General features: G+C 44.1%; 1 long non-coding RNA gene across 1 annotated transcript; it reads right to left on the bottom strand.

Moving 5' to 3' along the window:
* Positions 1-1005: 1005 nt before the first annotated feature.
* Positions 1006-4412, bottom strand: LOC134482798 (uncharacterized). Its single transcript, XR_010059344.1, has 3 exons — positions 4041-4412; positions 2646-2776; positions 1006-2130 (listed from the first exon to the last, which is right to left on the bottom strand). It is a non-coding gene; the product is annotated as an uncharacterized LOC134482798 (long non-coding RNA).
* Between the last annotated feature and the right edge of the window lie 623 nt (positions 4413-5035).

The raw sequence follows: 5035 nt of genomic DNA, 5'->3' as shown, positions 1-5035 counted from the left end.
AGTGGTGGACAGAGAAGAGCAGACTGAGATGAACCTGAGGGGAAAGTCGGGTTTTCTGAGAGAGTCACTGAGCCGTGCACCATGGAAACAAGGAGTGGTAGAGAGAGGGCCGGCTAGAGAGTCAAGGTTAACGGATTTAGAACATAAATATAATTTTTTAAAGATATGATTTCCTTAAAGGTACTTCTTACCTTAAAGAAATATGGCCATCAGGGGTTGGGGATTTAGCTCAGTGGTAGAGTGCTTGCCTAGCAAGCGCAAGGCCCTGGGTTCGGTCCTCAGCTCCGGAAAAAAAAAAAAATGGCCATCCTTCTATCAAGGATGTGTGGTCAGGTCCCAAGTCAATGTCTTACGCCATTTTTTTCTGGTCCAAGGTGACAGCAGAGAAAGCAGTACATCCAGCCAGGCACACTGTAGCAGGTAGTAAGCATCAGTAACATGAGCCAAGGTCCACATCCAATGAAGGAGGAACAGGGGAATATTGCAGCAGAGGCAGGACATACAGGAGGCATCTGTCTTAGTCAGGGTTCTCCAGAGACACAGAACTCATGGGTAGTCTCCATATAGTAAGAGGATTGGTTGATGACTTACAGTCTACAACTCCCCAACAATGATCAGCAGCATCTGTGAATGAAGTCCAAGAACCTAGCAGAGGCTCAGTCCCACAAGGCAGGCAGGCAGGAAGGTGAAAAAGATAAACTCTTCCTTCTTCCAATGTCCTCATGTAAATCTCCAGCAGAAGGTGTGTCCCAAATTAAAGGTGTGTACCACCACACCTGGAGCTAGGACTTGTTTGTCCCAGGTGACCTTGAACTCAGAGATCTCCTTGCCTCAATCTCCTGGGATTCATAGACACTTTACCTCAAGATCTCCATACCAAGATCCAGGTCAGAAACTTGTATCTCCCAGCCTGAAGATCAGGATCAAAGGTGAGCCTTCCAATTCTGGATTATAGTTCATTCCAGATACAGTCAAGTTGACTACCAGGAATAGCCACTCCAGCATCCATCTATACTCCAATGAAGAGGGAGCCACACAAAGAAAGAACTGAAGATGAGGCTCAGAGAGATGGACAGCTGTTCTTGCATCCTGTCCATCTGCAAGCTACAAACTCTCTTCCACTTAAATGTGTGTTTTCAAAGTTTCACCTCTGTCCTTTGGCTGAGAAAATAAAATTTTCCGTGGAGTCTCACAAGTTCTGGTGATACCCAGATTGTCCTTTAGGCTCTGAATTGGCAGTTATCCAAATGTCTTTCCCACCGGACAATCCATATTGACCACTCATAAAAAAAATAAAGACTCACCAGGAGGATAAATGATGTCTTCTCTTGTCAATGGTCACTATGCTACCTCCAGATTGACTTTCATGAGCCAAAAATAACTCGGTAGTTTTTTTCCCACCCTATGTCTAAGCTCAGCAGGGGTCTTGTTAGGGTTTTACTGCTATGAACAGACACCATGACCAAGGCAACTCTTATAAGGACAAGATTTAATTTGGGCTGGTTTATGGGTTCAGAGGTTCAGTTCATTATCATCAAGGCCAGAGCATGGCAGCATCCAGGCAGGCATGGTGCAGGAGGAGCTGAGAGTTCTACATCTATCTGAAGGCTGCTAGTGGAAGACTGACTTACAGGATGAGGGTCTTAAAGCCCACACCTACAGTGACATACCTACTCCAACAAGGCCACACCTACTCCAACAGGGCCACACCTACTCCAACAAGGCCACACCTACTCCAACAGGGCCACACCTACTCCAACAAGGCCACACCTACTCCAACAGGGTCACACCTACTCCAAAAAGGCCACACCCACTCCAACAGGGCCACACCCACTCCAACAGGGCCACACCTTCTAATAGTGCCACTCCCTGACCCGAACACATACAAATAATCACAGCAGGATATGCAGATTTTAAAGTTAAGCTCTCTCTGTTAGATGCTCAAGAATGATGAAGTTTCTTCTCTTCTTAAATCAGCCAGGTATTCCATGCTTAGGTGAAGGGACTCACAGTTTGTTTGACCCACGTTCTCACGTGATGACTTCTGCCTTCATTTCCACAGCCCTGTTCTGCGAGAGACATCTTTAGGAGTTGTCTTTCCCTCACAGTCTCTAGATCTGTAGTTGATGTCTAAATATATAAAGGCCACATTTTAAAAGAACATACAAGTTATGGTTAATGATGTTTTGCCACTTAACTGATCAACCACTTAAGCTCCCAGTCATCTCAATGGATTCCCTATAACCTTTAATGGACCCAACTATGTCATGACATCAGAATGCGCTCTGACCCCTCACCCTGTTTCTTTTTTTACTTTAATACTTTCTTCTAATCAGACTGGACTAATGCACTGAGGGCACCTTTCATCTCTGTCTTTAAAATCCTAATGAATAGCTAAGGATATATATATATATATATATATATATATATATATATATATATATATATATATATATATCTCAACATAGTGGATGTATTTCACTGTTTCACTAGCCACAAACCCTCAAATCAGCTTTAAGAAACCCAGATGCCTGGCTGCGGGTGTTGGCATGGCTGTTTCATGGGAAATCATGAACATGCACCTCGTTTGAACAGAAAGAGAGCATATTCATAGCAGCCATCTCTGAAACAGCCCATATTCTTACCATGATCCTGAATCCAGATACTTCAGGTGTCTTGAGATTTATCCAATGCTTTGGTTTGGTTTCCCCAGGAAAACAGATTCTCTCTGGGCTGGCTATGGCGTGCTCTGAAGTTACTTTTTCATTCCTGATCGCTGCAGTGTAAAATTGGATTGAAAGAAACTCCCCAGTCACCACATTTTCCACACACTTTATTTGTTTAATTTATGAGATGAATTCACATTGTGTGGTCAACATCACGTTGAAGGCAGCCATATTGTAGCCAGGGTTTAGTGCCAGGAACCCTCTAGGGTGACAGAATGTAAAGATGCTACAATTTATAGATAATAAAGTGGAGAATTTACATCCCTGGCACACATCCCCTGAAGACTTAGAGTAAGTTCCGGACTGTTTCTATCCCCTAATCATATAAGTGATTGTGTAATGAACCACTCAGGAAACAATCACAAAGCTTGTCTCTACTTTTCAGTCCAGATGCAATTTTATTCCTTAAATATTTTCCAAATAGCAATGGTTGAATCCACAGGTGTGGAGCCTACAGGCACAGGCAGTAAACTGTTCGAACTAATAACAAAGTAACAAACAGAATAACAACCTTCTTGTCTTAGATCTCATTCTTCTCTTGTTCAAACTAAAAACAAAGTAACAAACAGGATAACAACCTTCTTGTCTTAGAACTCATTCTTCTCTTGTTCAAACTAATAACAAAGTAACAAACAGAATAACAACCTTCTGTCTTAGATCTCATTCTTCTCTTAAACACTTCCCCACTTTAAAAAGTCATGTACTTCAGGATATCTGTTCACTACAATCTCATACTCAGGCACAATTTTGACAAGACAATCATGACTTATAAATTCTGAAAGTAAAGAAAAAGATTTTCCTTGTGTTTTATGTGGTTAAATACCCACTGAGGTCCCTGTGCTGAAGGACTGGCCCATAACTGGTGATACTTTTAGAAGGTGGGGGGAAGCTTGCAGAGATGGGTCGTGTGAGACATCTTCTGGTCCTTTGAGGGTACCTTGGAGGGGATGTTGAGGCCCAGTCCCTACCCTCTTCTTTCCCATGCCTTCCCTGTGGTAAGTGGTTTTACCATCTGCTGTCTCTCCGCAGGTGACCGCAGACCACAGACTGAGACCCCCTACAATACCTTGAGACTAAACCACCTTTTACTTTCTACGGACTTGTCTTTATCAAGTACCTGTCATAATCACCCTTCGTCACTTTGAGGTAGAATCACATCATTTCCTGGGACCAATCCTTCCGACAAAATCAATATAAGAAAATGTTGGAAACGAAGGTTTAGGGTGCTCATGTTTTCTCATAGTTCACGTGGAAAAGATCTTGACTGGAAAGCAAAGGCGAGAATGACCTCAATGGCAGAAAATGAAAACTGACCTGCAGCAGGGGAAAAACCATTTCAAAATGTTGGTGACATCATCTGAAGTCAGCCAGGTCTTAAATCTTCCTAGTTGAGGTCACTAGGGCCTGAATATCCAAAACAACATTGGTGCTGAGAATTCCTTCATCAAATTAAAGATGATTATGATGTGACGGAGCACTTGCCCAGCATGGTGGAAGCTCTGGCTGGGATGCCCAGCACTATGTAAATGGGGCAGAGTGGTGTGAGCCTCTCATCCCAGCACTATAGAGGCAGAGGCAGGAAGATGAGGAAAATTCAAGGTTGCCAGGACTTCTTAGTAAGTTTGAGGCCAGCCTGGGATACATGAAACCATGTCTTCAAAAGTCAAAGGAAGAATGTTTCCTCACTCTGACATTTGCCCCCATACTTCTGCTGTTTAAAACTGGCTTTATGACTTCAGAATGGCCTCAAATGGCAGTCATTTCCCAGCCCCCACCCCATAATATTAATTAATAAAGCTGTAGGAATAATAAACTGAAACACTTCCACCCACTTTGGAAAGATTACCATCTGGATAAAAGTCAACAGGCAGATCAGGGAGTTTGATGTCCTGAGGCAGTGCCCCGAGATGGTGCAGAGCCCCAGGCAGGGTGGGGGTGAGGGTGGAGGGGGCCCTACTGAGGGTAGAGTTAGATAGTGCTTGGGGTAGTAGCAGAGTTGCCTCTTTTGCACAGAGAAGGTAGGGTAGGGGGCTGGGCCGCCTCTCTGTAACTCAGGGAAGAATGGTGGGTGCTGGGAAGAGGCGTATAGCGAGGCAGGATGGGAGCGGGGAGCCCTTGTCTGCTCTATCAAGTAGCTGAGGTTAATTTTCTACAGGAGTCAGTGATTCCCAGGGTGTTTGGAACAGGGGACAGGACTGGCCTGTGTGTGCCCTTGATGTCCTGGCAACATGGTCTTTCTTCAACAGCTACCCCAGGTTTAGGTGTCTTATCCAAAGGGCAAGACTATCTTTCTCAGGAACTAATCAGAA

The sequence above is a fragment of the Rattus norvegicus genome, chromosome 17, assembly GCF_036323735.1.
Source record: "Rattus norvegicus strain BN/NHsdMcwi chromosome 17, GRCr8, whole genome shotgun sequence".
NCBI classification, from domain to species: domain Eukaryota; kingdom Metazoa; phylum Chordata; class Mammalia; order Rodentia; family Muridae; genus Rattus; species Rattus norvegicus.
This window is presented reverse-complemented; position numbering and strand designations above follow the sequence as displayed.